A 21,752-nucleotide genomic window follows, 5' to 3' on the forward strand; every position below is an offset into this window, starting at 1 on the left:
ACTCCCATGATGCCTTTCGCCTGCTGGTTATGTCACTAAACCTTCTGTAGACTGGTATCCCTACTAACAGATAACTGAATCATACTTGGCATAGCATTCGAATGAAATAGATAATCAGATTACTATTGATAAGGATATCAGAAAACTAAAAACAAAACTCTTGACCCTTGTGTGCAGTGTTTGGGTGCTCTAAATCCTGCTAGCCCAGCTTCTGCTGGGCTAGCTCTACCCTTTCCATGTGTTGAAGGAAGAGCTGAAGAGAGGATCCTATTCTATGTGCATTGTCTTCCCCATGTTTTAGAACCCTGCTCACACAATGTTCTAACTCACAGATTTAGAATAGGCATGGAGAGCCTTTAACTTGTGGCCCAAATTTGACCCGTGAGTACTGTACAAGTATAAAACAAAACAAAACAAAACACTACCTATTCACTAGTTTGATTTAGCCACACCTAAGGATACTTGACTTGACTTAGGAAGGTTCATTTAGACATTAGTTTGAAAACCTTTATTATAAACTTAAATGTGCAGCAAAAGGTTTTTTTTATGTAACAAACTGGTCAGAGGAATGCGCATTTGCAGTGATACTGCTCTGCTGTTCTAAGATTACCAGAGTTGGCTGCTTCCCTCACATCTTTGTTCCTCTGTTTCTCGGCCTATCTACTTACCTGTCTGTCTGTCTGTCTGTCTGTCCATCCATCTACCTAGTTCTCTTTTTTTGCTTGGCACAGAGTTCTTCCTGCAGCCTTACATGATCTGTTTATCTCTGTTCACTGTGGAGATCCACTTAATCCACTTCTCTTATGCCAGAACTTACATCAGTGTTATATATTAATTCCTCGATACTACTGTCTCCATTTTATAAGAGATGGTATTATTCCTGTGGACAATGATGAAATAGTTGTCATTTGGAAGTAGTGACAGTTGTGGCTCATCCCTGCATAAAATATGTGATGCTGTATTGGCCAATGAGTGAGTTTGCTAGATGATTCCAGCATCAGCTTTTTACTATTCTTGCTCACAAATTATCTAAAGCATGGTGAATAATGAGATAGCCCAAGCTTGCAGATAAAAATTGTTGTAGATTTCAGATAACCTTGTTGAAACTTATTTCTGAGGTGATTGTGTGTGTGTGTGTGTGTGTGTGTGTGTGTAGCATTTTAGCAAAAAAACAAAAACAAAAATACACATTGTACCATACACAACCTGCCTATCTAGAAACTTTACAGAAGGTTTCCCTGCATGTTGAAAAATGTTTAGCACTGGTTGATTCCAAAAAACAGGTTGATTTCACCAATGTTATAAAGTGATATGTTGATGGATTTTGTGTACACCTTCTTGAAAATGTGTTTTCTTATGCTGGAAACACATTTTTTTCTGAGCATTCAAGCACTCTTTCAGTTTTCTTTTTTGTTTAGAAATATTCACTTGTTCTCACTCACTGAGCATGGTGGGATGTTTTCAGTAACCAATGCCATGTTTTTAAGGGCCATTGTTGAGTGTTTTCTTTTTTAAATTTATTTCTTGATATATTCTATCAGATGTTGAAAGCATCATCCTGATCTTAAACCATTTTAAAAACATACCAATGAGAATATAGGTTTTGTTAAAACAGGGAGCTGGATTGAAGTTATATCATCTGATTTGCCTGTAACTTTAGAATAGGGATGAGAAACCTGTAGACTCCAACTCCCATCACCCCTGACTGTTGACAATGCTGGCTGTGACTGATGGGAGATAGAGTCCAATGACATCTTGAAGGCCACAGGTTATCCTAGCCCTGCTTTAGATGTGCAGATACATGTACAGGTTAGATGTACAAAATGGTTCTTAGCTTTATGAGTAAACAATCGAAGTTCATGCACAGAAGGAAGGTTTAGAGGAAATTGTTCTTCTCCCCAATTGGAGGTGGTACTTAATTAAATATCTGTCTATGCTAACATAATCAACCAAATTAACACTGATTTTTTTTCTCTAATTGAAAAGGAACTACTATATCCCATACACTATGGTCTGAAGAATATTGAAAATGTAAAATGCTCTGCCAAGGAGTCTACTTAAAACTATTGCTGGGACAGATGGTTTAACTTTGAAGCATAGTAGTAGGCTGCTGATGGGTTCATACCTGTGCAGTGTTCATTTATATAGCTGTAATCATAAAATAATGACTGCCAGTAAGTCCTGTAATTATCTTACGTTAGGCACATTTTGTAGTATATGTATTTATACTAATTATAACATATATTTTGCAATGGCTAATTTTTCATGTTTTTCATTGTGCTGTATTTATACAATAGGCTTGCTCTGACATTTTAAATCAGTTGCTGTTGGTTTTTGTCATTTTTTGGAAATATCACATTGGCATATTTGCATTAGTAGCAGGGAATCATTATAAAATAGATACAGATTACTAGCAAGTAGTCATTGTTCAGTGTTTGTGTTTGGTCTTGTGGCATGGTTTCTGCCTCTTGAAAGATGGAGCTAACATTTATAATCTGAAAATAGAGCATGTTAGTAGAAAGCCAACTATCAGAGAATAACACATAAGGAAATTTGATCTCCCTCCTGTAGAATCTTAAATCAAATTTTATATATACATGGATTTTGTTATATTTTTAGGATGCAGTTTAGTGAACAGTTTTTCGTCCACTTATTTATTGAGTAACTGTGTAATGCTGCAACCTAAAATAATTTGCTTTCTTAATGCTTGAAGAGAAACCTTATTTGTTATCTATACAATTTTCACATTTTAAAACTGTCCTATATCCACACCAAATGTCCGAGTTTGTCATTGACTTGCAATATTACCTTATAGCAGGAAAAGTTTTAAAATATTATTTTAAATCTAAATATAGTTGTTGTTGTTTTAAAAAAAATCTGAATCTATAACCCACTCTGCATCCACCGAATACCTAAGCAGTATACAGAAATAGACTATAAACCGTAGTACAGTTTTAAAACAACATAAAGACCATCAAGAATGGAAGACGGCATAATCAAAATAGATTGACTTTAGAAAAACTTGGAAGACATAGCAATGTTTGGGCTTGCTTTACTTCTAAGAGAGTTCCAGAGAACTGGTACCACAGTGCTAAAAGCACATGCTCAAGTCACAGAGGTTTGTGGAATCATCCACAGATTTAGGTGACCAGAGCGGAATGTATGGAGAGACCCAGCTTTCCATACAGGGCCTTATACAGCAATATTGAAACCTTGAATCTAGCTGGGTAGCAAATTGGCAGCCAGTGCAATAATTTCAACAGCGGAGTCGTGTGCTGTCAATAGGTTTTCCCAGAGAGCAAATGGGTAATTTGCAGCAGCTGCAAGCTTCCAGACCAAATACAAGGACAGGGCCACAGGCAACACATTACAGTAATAAAGCCTAGAAGTCACCAGTGTGTGGACTACAGTGGCCAAGCTGTCCCTGTCCAGGAACAGCTGTAGCTGGTGTACTAACTAAGGCTGGTAAAAGTCTTGGATATAGGAATCACTTGAGGCTTCAGTGAGTATGCTGAATAGGGAAACACTCCCAAATTGCAAGCCTGTTCATTTAGATGGAGGGCAACCCCATCCCAGAACAGGCAACTGACCCAAATCTCCCAAACTCAGGGACCATTCACACACAAAGTTTCCATCTTGCCTAAAAATAGACTACCGGGGTGGGGGTGGGGGAATCAGCATGTGGAGGTAAAAACCATTCTACTCCTTTTCCATATTGCTTGCCAATATATATTAAAGCAGGGAGGAGAAATCCACCATACTTAATGTTTGTGCAATTGGTTTTTAGAGTTGTAAACTGCTTAGAAGCCTGTACTGTACTACTTCATTATATGGTGGGTGACGATAGATTCCCTCCCCCCCAAAAAAACTGATCTTCACTGAGATAAAAAGTTAGTAAAACAATAGAATGCTATTAATTCAGGTAGAACTAGCTGATCAAAGTGATTCACTCAGGAATTCTCTTCTGCTAAATCTTATTTTCACATAAGGAGTCATTCAGCCTGGATTACCTGCCACCTCTGTGTTCTCCTTCACCCACTGATTACTTCCTTAAGCTCCTCTGTGCTCCTTGTGATGGGCCCTAAATCATTTAAGCTACTTTTAGCCAAAGGAAGGTCACAACAAAGTGAGAGAGACCTGCTCTTTCTATTTGATCATTTTTCTACCAGGAGAAATAGGGTCTCGGCGTGCTTGACATTTTTGCTCTTCTATATATACAAGTCAACAGGGTCTTTCTTGACATTATTCCTTGACCCCTGCTAGGCATACTGCAACACTAAAGAGTTTCCAGGGAAGGCAGCACTCATTGGCAGTTTCCCCACATACAGAAGGTTACATATTAAGGGAGCCGCTTTCATTTTCAATAATAAAATGTGCAACCTCAGTATAAAGTACAATGTTCTGGAAACCAATTTCGATTCTGACTGTTTCAGGGAAGTTAAAATTTCTCACTAAAAGAATGCATTTTAGGAATAGTTCCTTCATCCAGTTCAAAAGTGCCGAAAGATGCACTCAAATTATCTCTGTCTGAGTAATGAATTGTCATTTTGGATTCATTATCAAGGTGCAACTTGCATAATTTTGCTGGTGGAGGATCTTGGTTTCTAAACCTTGGTCAGAGAAAGATCTAAGTTGGGAGTTTTTGCTTCACTAAACTCAAGGGAGCTACTGCTTAGGTATGAAGTAGTTTGAAATAGTGCCAGGCCTGAGGAAAGGTATCACTTTCATTGTGAAGAAGAACAGCAGTTTGGATTTGATATCCCGCTTTATCACTACCTGAAGGAGTCTCAAAACGGCTAACATTCTCCTTTCCCTTCCTCCCCCCAAACAAACTCTGTGGGGTGAGTGGGGCTGAGAGACTTCAGAGAAGTGTGACTAGCCCAAGGTCACCCAGCAGCTGCGTGTGGAGGAGTGGGGAAGTGAACCCGGTTCACCAGATTACGAGTCTACCGCTCTTAACCACTACACCACACTGGCTAGCTATGTTTTGTAGAATATTTAATTCCAATGTATTTCCCCTTGCTATTATTCATGTGGGCACTGCCAACTGAATGGGCCTTTGGATGTTTTCGTTGTTATTTTCATTTTAGCCTTATTCTCCATGAAAAGAATATCTTCAGCCTTCGCTGTTGGATGCAGTATGCCTTTGACTACCAATTGATGGGAATCTAAGATGGGGAGAGCTTGTTGCACTTAGATCCTTCTTGCAAAATTCCCATAGGCAACTGTTTGACCACTGTGAGAGCAGGCTGAAGGACTCTAATTGTTCAGAGTGGTAAACCACCACCAGTGCAGCATCATTAACAATAGTATGCTGCGAAAGGTTTTGTGAATCACTTTGAGAGGATGTGGACAGGAGGTTTGCAGCAGTGAGGCAGACTGCATGCCCTCTTGATCTCTGTGCATCATGACTGGTAAAATCAGGTAGAACAGGATTTACTGGATGATCCAGTAATGCCTCACTACAGGAGAGAGTCATGCCCAGTGCCTTGAAAGAGGCTGTTGGATGGGCCCTTTTGAAGAGGTTTTTCCTGCATTCAGAGCTCCAGTCTCTAATATTTCCTTCTTGGGTAAGGTGATAGAAAGGGTGGTGGCTAGCCAGCAGTTGTGCATGGAGGAAGTAGATTATCTATATCCATTCCTGTTTGGATTCAGACTTGATATTGGCAATGAAACGGTTATGGTCATCCTGATTGATATCAGAAAAGAGACAGGGGACTGTGACCCTGTTGGTTCTTCTTGACCTATCAGCAGCATTTGACACCTTTGTCTGTGGTGTTTTGGAGAAACTTAGGGAGCTGGAAGTAATGTTTTAGAGTGGTTCCACCTCTACCTGCAAGGTCACTATCATACAGTATTATTATTATTGCCACCATTAATTTTAACTTATTACCTGCCCCTCCCTCTACCCCAGGCAAGCTATAACAATTTAAACCGAAACATTAAAAACTGTATGGTTTTTTAAATAAAAAAATTAGAATTGCAAAAAATACAATTGCAAAAAATAGGATGGTACCAGGAGATTGGCTCCATAGGTTTGGAGCTTGGGATCCAACAAAGGTCCATTCTGTCTCCTGTGCTATTTAACATCTGTATGAAACCACTAGGCGTTGTCATTCATGGCTATAGTTCATGGTGCCAGCATCAGGATGCTGATGACACACAGCTCTATTGCTCCATTCCATCTGAAACAAGAGAGGTGGAGAAGCTGTTGGATGGGTGTCTAGCAGCAGTGAAGGGCTGTATGGGGACTAATAAACTGATGCTGAATCCTAATAAGATAGAAGTGCTGTGGGTGAGTGGTTCCTGTGTCCTGGAATTAGGTGTATGTCCTGTGCAGGAAGAGGTTGCATTCACCCTGAAGGAACACTCCTGGATCCCAACTTGTCTCAAGTGGCCTCTATCGCTAAGAATAATTATACCCAGCTTAGGCTGATTCCCCACTTATTGCCATTCCTAGATCAGGATAGCCTGACTTCACTAGTCCATGTTCTGGTGTTCTCCCATTTCGGCTACTATAAGGCACTGTATTTGGGGCTGCCCTTGAAGACCATTGCAGCTAGTACAGAATGTGGCTGCTTAGCTAGTAAGTGGGGCGCACCAGTGGGACTCCCTGTGTCACCAGTCCTGAAAGCACTGCACTGGCTATCAGGCCATATTCAAGGTATCAGTCTAGTATATGGCTTGAGATACCCAAACCTAAGACATCTGCCTCCCTAATATCAACCATCTTGGACCCCATGATCAACAGCTGAGGCTTGCTGGCGGTACTGCAACTGTGGACTTCCCAGTTGGTGGTGACATATGACAGGTTCTTGATGCAAAAGGGCTTTTCTTATGCTCTCATATTAAAAGAGATCTTTTGGGTTCTCTACAGCAACTCAAGGGTGTCCATACCCTACTGTTCCTAACAGATGATCCCTTAAAATAAAATATTGTAGTGTGATTATAAAACAGAAAGCGGGAAGGAACTGGTTGCAACATGTTTCCTGCTTGGAAGGGGGTTGGACTGGATGGCCCTTGTGGTCTCTTCCAACTCTATGATTCTATGATTCTATTCTATGATTCTGTGTCAAGAGGTGTGTAAAAGTTTATCCTGTGCAGGATAGCAAAGGCTCATAAAACTAGTTGCTGCTAAATAAGAAGAAAATATATTGCAAATTAAGGAAATTCTAGAACGTGTTTCCCAAGAGCCAAGGGCTAGTAGCAGCAGAAAACTCAATGATCAGTAAAGCTAGTAAGTAAAATGCTATCATAACACTAGTATAAAATACTGGCTTTAAATCACCTCACAACTTCATAAACCTGGCTATTAAAATCCATTCTTAAGGAAATTTATCAGATTCCTACTTCAGCTGTCTCTAGTGGGGAAGGAGTTTCATAGGTTTAATTCCAATTTCATTTTTATTGTTTACCCTGCAGCCATTATGGAACCTCAGAGGGTAATTTTAAAATACAGTCGAAGATATAAAAATACTCATATCTGTAGCTCAATCAATTACATTTATCTTAATAAATCATGTTTGTGCCTTGACTAATGCCAATAAAAAGTAGCAACATTTCATTATCCTAGACACATTATTGAAAACCCAGTGGTCTGTCTTTTGTAGAATAGACATTTAGCAGATATATTTAGCAACTCAGCCATATGTTGTTTTCTTGTCCTCTGTAGCAGTGTATAGTTGCACATATTATGAGGAAGCTCCTCAACTTCACCAGATGCACACTGAATTGCATGAAATGACCCATTTGGCAGCAGTGGTGACAGTGCTATAAAACACAATGTATATGTAAATGGACAATTGCCAAGGAAATACAACATGATGATATTTGACTTCAAAAGAAGAAATGTCCCCCAAAATGATTGAAAGAGACAGCCACAATATTTGAAGCTGAGCTAGAATGTATACCACAGGACTACCAAGCCCAAGAGGATGCCTGCATGGTTAACAGACAAATAAGTTATTTAACTTATTACAGGCAATGAGACTTTCTTTAGAAAATGGAAGTCTCATCCAAATTAGGAGAACAAAAAGGAATGCAAACTTTGGCAAGTGAAATGGAAGCAGACAATTAGGGATGCTCAAAGAGCATTTGACAAGCACCTTGTGGAAAACATAAAGACCAACAACAACAAAAATTTAAATACAGTAGCAGCCGGAGACCAGCTTGAAAGACGGTTGGAACAAATTATTTGTGTCTGCCCCAGGAAAGGAATCTAAGGAACTGAGGCAAATAGTGGTGACAGCCAAAGTTCTAGGGCTTATAGACAAAATAAAAACGAGCAAATCACTGGATCCAGTTGGCATCCACATGAGAATTCTTAAGTAATTCAAATGTGAAATTGCTGATCTGCTAACAAAAATATGTAAACTTGTCCCAAAGATTATCCTCCATGCCTGATGACTGGACAGTGGCCAATGTAACACCACATTTAAAAAAAAGAAGAAGAATTCAGTTGGCAATTTATATTTAGACTTTCAAACAGCTTTTAGCAAAGTACCTCACCAAAGACTCCTGAATAAGCTTAGCTGCCGTGGAATAAGAGCAGAGGTAACTGGTTAAGAAGCAGGAAGCAGAGAGCAGAATAAATGGACAGTTCTCCCAGTAGAAGTAGAAAGTGAAGTCTCCCAAGGATTGGTGTTGGGAATTGGTAATTTTAACTTATTCATAAATGCCTTAGAGTTAGCGGTGAGGCAGCCAAATTTGCTGATGATACCAAATTGCTCAGGATCATTAAAACAAAAAGAGATTAGGAAGAACTCCAAAAGGACCTTTTCCAAACTGTGTGAATGGGGAGTAAATTGGCTGCTGTAATTAACTGTAAACAAGTGTAAAGTAATGCACATTGGGGCAAAATATAATAATTTCACATATACCCTCAAGGGGTCTGAACTGGCCTAGTCTGACCTAGAACAAGACCTTAGAGATGCTGTGGATACCTCAATGTAAATGTCAAACCAGTTGGTGGCAATTGAGAAAAAGGCGAATTCAGTTCTAGAGATCATTTGGAAAGGAGTTGAAAAGCTGCTATAAACATGCCATTATACAAACCTAAAGTGCACCCACACTTGGAATACTGTGTGCAGTCCTGTATTGCCTCGCTGAAAAAGAATATCGTAAATGTGGAAGAGGTAAGAAAGGGGCAGCCAAAATGATCAAGAGCAACTCCACTATGAAGAAATGGTTCAATATTTGGGCTTTTGCTGTTTAGATAGAAGTCTTGTAAGAGCAGACATGATGCAGGTACAGAAAAGTGTATATGGTGTGGGGGAAATTAATTAAGGAGAACCTTTTTGCCCTCTCATAACATGGACAACCAGTGAAGCTGGATTCGTGAAGGATATGGCTCTCAATGGCTGCTCGCCACAATATCTGTGGTATCAGACACAGTATGCCTCTGAATGCTTGTTGCTGGGAATCACAAGTAGGGAGAGTGCTGTTGTGCCCAGGTCCTGCTTTCAGGCTTCCGATAAGTGTCTGGTTGGCCACTATGGGAACAGAACTAGATGGACTAGATGGGAACAGGACTAGATGGGCCATTGGCCTGATCCAGCAGGTGGTTCTTAAGTAATTCCACCCATTAAGGAAATTATAGCAATAGTTTACATTAGGAAAGCAGATCAAGCCAATTAGGCAAAGAGGGTTAGGGGTTTTTTGTGTGTTTTTTTGTATTTAGATGAAACTTCTAGTTCATTTTTAATCCATTTTACATTGATCTTCCCTGGTGCAGAATTGATTGCTGCTCTTCAGAGAACAGTTCAGGTTTATCCAGAGTTCAGGTTTATCCAGAAGTGCAATATATCATGATTGTGTTAGCTTGAAAATGAAAGGTAGTAGCAAATACAGGAATTCATTATCTTTCATGCTTCTATTTCAAACAAAAACCTGTTTTATTCCACTGAGTTTATAAATGATTTAAAAATTATATAACAGTATTAAAAATAAGCACTCCTTTTGTTTTTCTGGAATATTTGTTTTTAACAACAGTTTTCTGTTTGCAAGTAAAAATTTCTTAAACAGAGTAACAGTATACTTTCATATATGCAGACAAAGGATCCAACACATTGCAGGATCTATACTTTTTATTCAGTTGATGAATAGCTTTTGTATCTGGTCTTTGGCCAGGGCAGTTAATAGGACCTGCCTTGTCAAAGTCCTCATCCTCCCACTCATACCAATATTTCATGTACTTTTCTAAAACCATTGATTGAATTTTCTACTCCTCCACATTCTGTCAACATCTATCACCACTTACCAAATATTAGAGCTATGTGAGGGGAGGGGAAGTAGCTTTGATAAAGTCCTGTCTGCTGCCTCCTAACTTGAGGCCATTTTAATTATGAGAATGCCTGCTTATTCTGTTAAGGCACTACTTGCATACCCACACTTGGCATTCATAGTAATCCAAAGTTCCTGAAATGCCATTGTGAGGAATACTGAAGTTACCCGACACTTTGACAAATACATTGAATTGGTTATCCTTAGCATAGATGCAATCTTGTATGAAATTGTGGCAGCATCCTTTGCAAAATCAGTAGTTTTCTTGGATGAAATTGTATCACCATCTGGTAAAGCGGATTATTATTTTTTATGTCTTTTAGGCATGTGGGTTGGAATCCATGCACATTTTCATAGTAGGTTCACAGGCATCCCACACTGAGAATGAAATAAGTGCAAACCTTGCATGTGAAAAAGTTCAAAAAAGCAAGGTGGTTCTCCTCCACCCTTTCTATTGTTGATAATGTTCTGATTTTAAAGGCCATGGTCTTTATAGTGTCATGGATAGCTCATTCAACTTTCTTGTGGTCAAACCACTCATTACATGTCCATTGTGGCACTCTGCCTCGGACTTGGTAACAGCAGCAGTAGCAACCTAATTCATCAGTATGCCATGCTGAGCATATGTGATTGTACAAAGCAATATGTTGCCAAAAGCATATTTGAATAAATTGCACCCTGTCAGATGGAAAGCATTTGACAATTTCCATTCTCTCTCCTCTTTACATATTGCTTCCAACAATTGACAAAACATGAGAATAGGCACTGCTGTTTCCAGACAAGGTTTAGTTTTGAAAAGAAAGAGAGAGAGAGAGAGAGAGAGAGAGAGAAAAGAGTCTCTCTCCCCCCACACATACCAAGAGTTCTATGGAAAACATAGATAAAATTCCAATCATGTTTTTAGGATTTTTTGTCATATTTGAATTTTTAAAAGATTTTTTATCACATTTGTGTTCCTCCTCCCTTTCATTAGCCATCTTGACTTTGTAGATAAGGCAGGATTAGGAGATTATTGAGTATTAATCCTCTTGTGTGTAGGATTGAAAAGTCATTTGAAATCAGCAGCAGGTATATTGGCACAAAGGGAAATTCTGTATGATGATGATCATAGAATAATAGAATTGTAGAGTTTGAAGGGACCCAAGGGTCATCTAGTCTAACCCCCTGCAATGTAGGAATTGCAACTAAAGCATCCATGGCAGATGGCCATCCAGCCTCTCCTTGAAATGAAGGAGAGTCCACCACCTCCCAATGGAGTCAATTCCACTGTCAAACCGTTCTTGCTGTCAGAAAGTTCTTCCTGATGTTGAGTCGGAATCTCCTTTCTTATACGTTGAATGCATTGGTTTGGGTCCTGGTCTTTGGAGCAGGAGAAAACAAACTTGCTCCATCTTCCATGTAACAGCCCTTTTGATATTTGAAGATGGCTATCATATCTCCTCTCAGTCTCTTCTTATCCATGCTAAACATACCCAACTCCTTCAACCGTTCCTCATAAGGCTTGGTTTCCAGAACCTTGATCCACCTTGGTTGCCTTCCTCTGCTCATGTTCCAAGTTGTCAATATCCTCATGATGCAGTAGCATCCAAGCATTGCTGTACAAGTGCCATTAAATTAGTGGAAATTTACAAACAGCAGTGTTTTTGTAGTCCAGTGTTTTTCAACCTTTTTTGGGCAAAGGCACACTTGTTTCATGAAAAAAATCACGAGGCACACCACCATTAGAAAATGTTAAAAAATTTTAACTCTGTGCCTATATTGACTATATATAAAGTAATTCTCTTGAATTTTTCAATTTTTCCCACGGCACACCAGGCAACATCTCGCGGCACACTAGTGTGCCGCGGAACAGTGGTTGAAAAACACTGTTGTAGTCTACTACAGCCATGGATCATACATATGTCATGCAATATAAAAGGCCCAAAGTTGCAAAAGGGCATGATTGTCTTCTAAATCATGTCCTGATATCTGCAATGGACTGAGTCTGCCTGCCTTATCCTGAGATAAAATAAGCCATTCAATGTAGGCAGCAGAATTGCATGTTAGCACTTCAGATAGAAGGTGAGAGGCTGCAAATTTAAGTGTTTCCCCATGGGGAGAGTGAAACCCTCATTGTGAAGAGAAAAGTGACACACTTAAGGTGCCAAGAAGGTGGCAGAGAAGCCAACCAGTGCCCTACAGCTAGTGCAACGGGACAGAACGTTTATTTTATTTAAGTAAGGGGAAAGTGGAGAATCGTAGTATAAAGGAGAGGGGTTCCCTGAAGTTTGGCAGAACAAGAATTCCTAAGCTCCAGAGCACTTTGTAGTAAGCCAACATGTTTGTTTTGCAGTGTGTCTTAAAACACAGCTTTTGTACTTTCCCAATCCGCACATGATAAGCTAGCTAGGTGGAAGGGCTTAATTTATTATTATTATTATTATTTTGTGGGAGCCATAATTGCCTGATGGAGGATACGGGATGTACTTTGGGTTGGTGTTTGGTTTTGTTTTTTAAAAAAATAAAATATGTAAGTGACAGACCTATGTTCCCCACTCCCTACCCCAGGGTCTGAAATATACAGCTCTCAGCAGAAGAAGATGAGCTCCAATCTTTAGCAGGACTTTATTGTCCTTAATCACAGTAAACAGTTTTAGCTCTGTATTGCTATAAGATCCATATCTACTCAAAGGCAGGATCTGTCTCCTACCCTGCCCCCCCCAGCTTTGCAGCTATCATAAGAGCATTCTTCTAAGATAGTGCCTTCATCAGCATGTCCCTAGACATTTTTAAATCAGCAGAGACTGCAGCAATTTATTTGATGAGGGCCTTGTTACTTTCCAGTGGAATTTTAGTGTGAAGATGGTGAAATCTTCTGTATTAAATGATCTGGTTTTTGGAAAGTTCTTTGTAATGAAATTCTACCAAATTCTCTGGTTTCAGGGCTGACAAAAGAAAGCAATGAGACCTGTCCAGAAGAAAAATGGGAGCAGTTAAGAGAGTGTGTGAGAGTGTGTGTGTGTAGTGCTTGTGGAGCATGGCAAAGATAATATCAAGCCATAAATGTGGGGGTATATTGAAGACCCTTCTCTAATTAGCCATATTTGTCCTTCACATATTACTTTTATTTCCATCTTTCCTTCTGTCTTTCTGTTCTGAAGAGGCAGTTAGTGTAGAGGTGACAGTAGTTAATCATGTCAAAATCCTTGTGAGGGTGCCCTTCATTTGCTGTTAATGAGAGGAATTTTCACCTTGCTTCAAATGCAGCTTTAATTAGATGTAGGCTGTAAATGTAGATATCAAAGTCCTCCATGTAGAGAAGGGGATCCATTGTGACTTTTTCCACTTATTGCAAAGACTGACAGAACTCCCAGCCCTGCTTCTTGTGATGCATTTTCTCTTGAATTGCAATACCCACATGCAAAACACACTTATTACTTCTGTGCAGGATATAAATCAGTTAGGAAGATCCAGTGTATGTGAACTATGCTGGGGGTCCCCCCCCCCTTAAAGCCAGGCAGCCATCTATTTTTCTGGTTCAGAAAGCAAAAAGAAAAGAGAGGGGAAAAGACAAAAAGTCCATCCTAAGTATGGTATTTCAGATAACAACAGGAAATACTGGTGTCATCATCATACTGAGCCTCATACTTTTAAACCAGTCCTTTCACTTATACTTAGAGTGTTAAGTGAGGAGTATAAATGGTGAGTTGTAAACTATGCAGAATCAGGCTTAGCAATTACAAAAGCACAATTTGTTTAGCACTATAGTCTTACAGTACAGTAGTAGTAGAGTTCAACTGGAGTAGGGAGGTCTATAAAAATCAGTAGTGCTTATTTCTAAATTATTGCGCACAGAAGGACCCCCTTTCTATAGACAGGATGTTGTTGTTTTTCCAGCATTTCTGAGACTCCCTTGCTAGCTATTCAGAGACTGGAAAAAGCCATGCTGCCCCATTTTCTTTCACATATAGATTGGCTTTGAGAATTTAAAGCCAATGTTAAGCGACTCACCCAACATATGTAAAAGCAATATTCAACTAATATGCCACTTCCATATACAGTAGTAGCTATGCCTTTCAGAATCATTCTGCATCTCCTATGAGGTTATGGGATTTGGATATGGTGCACAAACTGGATTAGCAAGGTTTGGTGTGCAATATGTCATCACATAACTAGAAGTGAAAAATTCAATTAAATAGCCTAGACATCACACAAGTTCATATAAGGGTCTTATACACCTATATTTATAGAAAATTGGCCTATGCTGTTGCTTTGGTCGCATCATTAGCACCAACAGTTTAGTACAGGCCTTCTCAGTTCTTTCATATGTTTGAAGGGCATCTGACTTTCACTCTCATAGAAACTCTGCCATAAACACACTCTTGTTTTCAAAATGTGGCTTCCCCGTCCCTTCCTTTTCCCCCCTTTTTTGATGATTTAACTGGGTTATAAAGATCATGTCCAAAGTGCCTACATTAACAGCTCTTGTCTGGTTTCTGGCTGTAGTGCAATAATTTTTATATTCCTGTCAGTATGATGGGTGACATTTAATGTACAGTGAAGGACAACAATGAATTATTATGCAGTCTAAAATGGATAACTGTTTTGCTGGGATGCTCAGTGTTAACCTAATCTTCTGTCAAGAATGTTGATGTCACATTGAAAAGAAATGCCTGTTTTCCTGTATGATTTTAGATGGAATGGTTCCACCTTGAATCTGGAAATCTGTACACCTTTTTTTAACCCAAGGCCTTATATATAATTTAGTAATTATATTTTAGTTTAAACATCAATCCACTATCAGTAACAGAGCCCGGACCGAGTATCACAAACCCTTTCCACTTCTGCCAATACTTTAGGGTTAAATTGTAAAATATTTTCTTCTAGGCCACAAATGGTATAGAATACCCACTATTTTCTTGAGATACCCTCACTTTTGAGGATATAGGGTGCTTCCAGACTCTCAATGTTTTACCAAGTGGGATTCAATTGCATAGGGCAAATTCAGGCTGCATAATGAAAGTTGATTTGTGGCTCTTGATCAACATTCCCACTTCATAAAAAGAAACAAACCCCACAAACCTTGGAAGTTTTGGGGTAAAGGAAACTGACAGGAAATGAAGTGAATGGAAAACGGCACTGGAAAGTGTGGGGTGACGATTGTTTGATGCAATATTTGCAGGCAAATCTGAATGAATCAGAATTCTAATATAGCTAACAATTGATAGCTTCCTGATAAACTTTGTGCCAACAAATCAAGATGAATGCTGAATAGACAGGTCACCTGAAACTTGTTTTCAGTATTTAAAGGAATAATAAGGCCTGGTCTCTGTTTATACTTGTCATGTAGAAGCTGTTTAAAACAGGCTCCTAGTGGTTAGTAGTTTACCACACCAATAATTATGTGAATAGTGTTTGCTGAACTTGCTAGAAACTGCAGGTTGGCATGCAAGATAGAATTGCCATGCTGGTTGCTCTGGATATGGTAAGGGACTTTAAGACATTAAAGTTGTGGGTATGAAGCACTCGGGAACCATTTCAGATCTGAGGCCATGGATAAGATTCAGTGAGGGGAGCAGTCTGTCACTAAGGTTTTAAGCATGTTCTCACGCTTTAATTAAGGGGGGGGGGGTGAAGCAGTGTATTGGTTGTGATTACTTTCAACAGCCATAATAATTCCTGTGTTGTCACAGGTTCTACAGCCAGTCTTTTCCCTGAGTGCATGGATTCATTCGATTATTTAGCTTGTTTGTAGCAATATTAACTCAGGATAGAGAAAACACAGTACAGTTGTACCTTGGAAGTCAAATGGAATCCGCTCCGGAAGCCTGTTCGACTTCCAAAACTTTTGGAAACCAAAGTGTGGCTTCTGATTGGCTGCAGGAAGTTCCTGCAGCCAACCGGAAGCCGCGGAAAACCCCGTTGGACATTCAGGTTCTAAAAATAGTTCGCAAATCGGAACAGTCACTTCCGGGTTTTTGACCTTCGGGAGCCAAAACGTTTGAGAACTAAGCTGTTCGAAAACCAAGGTATGACTGTAAATTGTACAGAAATGTACTCACTTTGAAGAATAATGTTTAGTAAATAAGAATTGCAGGTGATATCCACTGCCCTCATGGTGGACTTGTTCACCACCTGGAAGTGTTTCCAGGGGCCTCCATGACATTTGTCCTATCCTTTATGGCTTCTTCACTTCTTTTGCTGACAAATGAACATATACGGGCTAATTCAAGCACAAAGCAGTAATTCAGGTTAATTTAAGAAAGTGTTTGGAATTTTCCTTTAAGAAGAATGCATACATTATCAAGGAGTGATTGCTGTAAACTTTTAAAGCACTGGTGAAATATCAGTTTGATTTGTAATAATAGTAATAGACAAAACAAACCAAAACCCGCACTTACTTATTCCACAGATATTAGATACTGCCTCAGTTCCTTAAAATTCAATTTCAGATAGCATCAGCCTTGCATAGAAATATGGTTATTGTGTCATTGATAGCAGTGTAAGTAATGGTTGTAAATAATTGTGGTGAAGTGGCTGTCTTATGTTTATCACATTACAAGGAGGAAAATAGAAGATGTTTGTTTTCCTCTGCCCAGTGTCTTTCCAGCTCCTATATTTCTTTCTTTTTTTAATCTTTAGACTCCCTGGAGCAGGAAGACTGGTTGTAGTCTTAGGCAATGTGTCAGCTCAATAAATATTTTCAGTAGACTAGCTTCTGGGAACTGCACTCGGCTCCTGCCGATTTGTTTCAATTTAGAAGCACTACAGAGCCTGGCTAAGTAAATCACAGAAGCTAATTGTTTTAGTCTGTGGAAACAGTAGATACAGAAGCACAAGCGTTTTACTGCTATGACCATGTGACTCACGGTATATAGAGGGTATGGAAAGGTCGCATAAGGACCAGAGAAATACTATGCAGATTACATACACACACACAGGAGTGTAATTAATAAATTCCTACAACATATAATACCTGTAATAATAAGTTAAGTGATGTTCCAAGTGTGCATATATCCCGGCTTTGTTGAATCTTGTTATGTACAAAGTTGTGTGTGTACACTTCTGATATCTGAACTTTGGGAAGAGAAGATAATGCAGATGTAACTCTGTGAATCTTTAAGGGACCAAATGAGAAAACAAGAGGTGGTGAATGGGCCAGTGCCTGTTATGTATAGAGAGAACCTGTCCGTTCTGAATTACAAGAAAGTTCAGAGGTTACCACCACCTCCCTCCCCAAAAAAAAAATCCCAGCACGATCCCCAAATAGGTTTGTAGACCTCAGTGAAACTTCATTCATGCTCTCTTAAGTATGATGCAGCCCAGGAGCTCCTGGCTTAAATCTCTTAAGAGGCAGAAATGTTGCCCATTTTATTACCTCTTTTGTTACTCTGAAGAATGATAGGAATGTAGACTAAAATTAAAAAGAGTAATTTTTCTTTAAGCAATTCCCACCTAAAATGTGCAAGCTATTGCCATTAGATGTTATGAAAGCCAATCGTATAAACAATATAATACAGTGTATACACTACTATAAACTCCAGTGGGTGACCCTCTCACAGTTCATCTCAAAAGCCACCTGTGGTGGGGGTTTTTAATCGTTGGTATTCCTCTAATCATAGGGATGTGGGTGGCGCTGTGGGTTAAACCACAGAGCCTAGGGCTTGCTGAACAGAAGATCGGTGGTTTGAATCCCCGCGACGGGGTGAGTTTCCCGTTGCTCCATCCCAGCTCCTGCCCAACCCTAGAGTCGGACACTGGACCTAATGGTCAGGGGTCCCTTTACCTTTACCTATTCCTCTAATAAACCTCCCATGCTCTGCTCCAGCCCCCAGCTTTCACAACATTTTCTTTTTTAAAGAAGAGAGGCAGAAGGGAACACCATCTCACTAACCAGACAGGCCAGCTGATAGACCAGCTGGTCCCTAAGATGAAATCATGTTTCTTGTTGTTTTCTCTGGGCAGAGAAAACTACAAATGCCATGATCACACCCGGAAAAGGTGCCCTTGAAGCATCATTGCAAATTCTGGAGTCAGCTGAGCTAGCCAGCCTGGTAGTGAACTGGATTCTGTCTTGATGCCACATATTCCTCCCCAACATCTGCAGTGGTAAGGAGCTTTTTTGTTTGTTTTTTAAAAGTAGAACTAGTAGAAGGAGTTATAAATTTGCATTCTACTGTAAGGATTGATCCATATTTGCATGCATATGAACAGAGATTAAGTGAGTTGTAATTAAAAAAATAATCCAGTGATGCCCTCTGCCATGTTAGGCCTAGCCCACTCCCATTTTGAGTGATCTTTGGTGCTAAAAAATACCCATGCAATTAAAAGAAAAATAGAATGAAGTTTCTTTCCCAGTATGTTCCTGTCCCCATTACAACCCCAGCATTAACGGTGGAAGAGAAATTTAATTCACTACTCATTTCAAGCCAAATCTATCAAGTTTTCTGTATCTGAAACAACACAGCCAGCTCTCAAAATTTGCACTTATCCAAATTTTGTGATGAAATTCTCCAACAGGTGTTTACAAAAATGCATATGTTAGGGAAATGTTAAAAAAACTTAAAAATAAAGATATTAGGGGGGAATACTTCCATAATGTGTAAATTAGTCAAAACCGCATATAAAATGTATTCATTAATGTAAAATGCAAAATACTGATGAATTTTCAAATTGCTGCCAAATGTGGAGAACTGAATTTAAGATTGGGAAGTTTAAGAACTGAGGGACACAAAATTGACAGCCCCTTCAATCCCTACCCAGCATATAACAACTAATAATATTACAGGTCACCCTATATGTTTGGTAGTGCCGGCCAAAACACTGTTCCTTCCTGAGAAATTTTCATGGAAATGTGTTGTTTGGGAGAAAGTTTTTTTTTTTAGACTTTAAGGAGGACAAAGCTAGCAAAGTATGGGGTAATATGCCGTACCATGAAAAATTACAAGGTGGCAGAGGGCTGCAGTCTTTATTTTCCGGGGGTGGGAGGGAGTGATGCAGAACTGCAATAAGTTGCAGCCACCTGGTATTATTCCTTGTTGAGAATGGCCTTATGGGAAATGCTACCTCATGATGTTACACCATTCCAGAGCATGCACACACACACACACACACACACACACAGCGAGGGGAAGAGACATCCAGAGAGTAGCAATAGGACAATGGGACTTTTCAACCATAGTGCCCTCATCCCGCCAAACTGGTAGAACACTCTCCTTAGGAAGGCTTACCTGGTGCTAGTATTGTCATCTTTTAGGCACCAGCTGAAGTTCTTATTCTTCCAGGCTTTGAAGCATTTATTTGTCTTGGGTTTTGTGGCTTTCCCCCAGTAGTAGCAGCTGCTGCTTACCCTCTTGCTGGATTCTTCTGTTTTGTGACTGATTTTTGTTGTTGACCCTTTTGTGTGTTTTAAAAATGGATCTATTTTGTATGTGTTGTATTATTATTTTTTTATCTTCCTGTTTCTCTGAGTCACTTTGAAACTTCTCTGATTGTGGGAAGAACCAACACATCAATCAAATAAGTAATAAAATAATAGTAATTGGCTAGGCTATGAGATGCTGCACGAAACGAAAAAAAACTTTTGACAACTGTGCTGATCAGTATTGATAGCAGTGGGACTTGTAACATGTAACGGATATAATTGTGATTATTATTTTGGTCTAAGCATACATACCCCACTCCCTCTGGTAGCCTTCACAAATTGGGGGGTGGATGTCTGTAACAGGAAATCTTCTCTATTCATGAAGGTTCCCTTTGAGTTTTAGAACCATGGAAAATTCAGGGTCTAAACACATGGGGAGCTAACATAGGTAGATCAGTCACCTTCCGACTCATGGAGGACAACACATTCAGTGTTGGAGGTGCCACTCTCACCCTCCTTTCCTGCTCTATACAGCATTATTGCATGGATAAAAGAGGAAGAAAGAATAGATCTACTGTTTTATCTGGTCCATAACATCAGTCTTATCAATGACTGCTTTCTACCATTTGTTCCTGTATGCTGGATAATAGTTTTGGTTTTTTCCAGTATTTCAAATGCTCCACTAGAAAGGCAGGATAGAGATACTCAAATTAATGAATAACTAAAATGCACACCTACCTACTTGCATTTAATTTGGATTGCTTATTATTTGACTCTCTAAGCCTAGCCTTTCTGAGTCAGGGTTGGTTACATTTCAGTATGCACTTCCAAGATGCTAAATGGTTAGGGTTTGAATGCAGCTGATTTTTTGGCAAAGGTGTTGAAGTTGACAAACTTATGAATAACAAGGTGTTCTGTTCAGTCTTCTGCATTAGTATTTGAAGCAATGGAGAGGGGATAGTCTTTTCAGTAGATTATTTTTTTAAAAAAATGTTACTGGCATTATGACCATTCCAAATCCAGGGCTGCAACTGTCATCTAAGTTGGTTCAGAATATGCACCTGAATATTTATTTTAATACATTAAATGAAAAGAATTTAGGTAAGTTTCCCCTGCTTTCGCCTGTTAATAATTCTTAATTTGAACGTTAAAGCTACTACTCAGCTAGGCTATGCAGCATGCAATAAGCTTGACAGCTGTTACTTTTGAAACTGTGTGGGTATAAATTGCAGTGGTAAACAGGTAAGCACTCTTAACTTTTGAGCAATGATGAGTCAATCAAAATGTTAATATGTTGCATGGTATTTCGAATGCTGAAATAGTTTCCTATTCCAAGCTTGTGGGAGGCATGGATTTTAGAGTAAAACTGTAAGAATAAAAAACCCAAAGAACAAAAAAATCTGACCTAACAATCCATTGTGTGTGTGTGTGTGTGTAAAATAATTTCTCTATTTCACACATACACACACATATACAATAATGAAAACAGAAAAATGACAAAAAATAGATTGTCATAATATTGTTATCTGCTTATTTATTTTCTTTTGTGGATGCCTCCCTTTAGTAACTGCTTTTGCCCTACAGTTATGTTGCATTATGAATATCAATGTATTTTCACACTGAAGATAAAATATATCCAGTTATTCTCCTAAAGACTTTCTCTCTACCTGTTTCCCGTGACTGTGTGTGTTCGTGTATATTTCGATCATCTGGTTCTTTTTCTTTTTATATCTCCTTTTGAGATTTACTTTTACAAATTCAGGGACTAACTGTATGCACTCCCATACAGAAAATGAAAGCACTACTGTGTTTAGTATCTATTTAAGTATGGTGGCTACATTTTAATTTCCACATAACGCCTATAATTATGTAAGTGCAGGAAAGATCTGTAAAGACAGATGTTTAAAATACAAATGATTTAAGGCTGTGTTAGATATGAAGAGGATATAAAATTGACAATGTCTTGTGTGTCTTTACATTGCTGCAAGTCACTGATGCTAGAACAGCAAATGTGTTTACTAAAGTCATTGTATTAATACTACAAGTTTAACATAGATGGAAACTTCTATTTTCAAGCATAAGATGTGATTTTCCATTAATAGTGCCTACATTAGCCACAATTGTCCAG

General features: G+C 39.0%; 1 protein-coding gene across 4 annotated transcripts in view; it reads left to right on the plus strand.

Moving 5' to 3' along the window:
• GRIK2 (glutamate ionotropic receptor kainate type subunit 2) overlaps positions 1–21,752 on the plus strand; it is a 438,302-nt gene that overhangs the window by 289,729 nt on the left and 126,821 nt on the right. The window lies entirely within an intron of this gene.

This window comes from Lacerta agilis, chromosome 3, assembly GCF_009819535.1.
Source record: "Lacerta agilis isolate rLacAgi1 chromosome 3, rLacAgi1.pri, whole genome shotgun sequence".
NCBI classification, from domain to species: Eukaryota; Metazoa; Chordata; class Lepidosauria; order Squamata; family Lacertidae; genus Lacerta; species Lacerta agilis.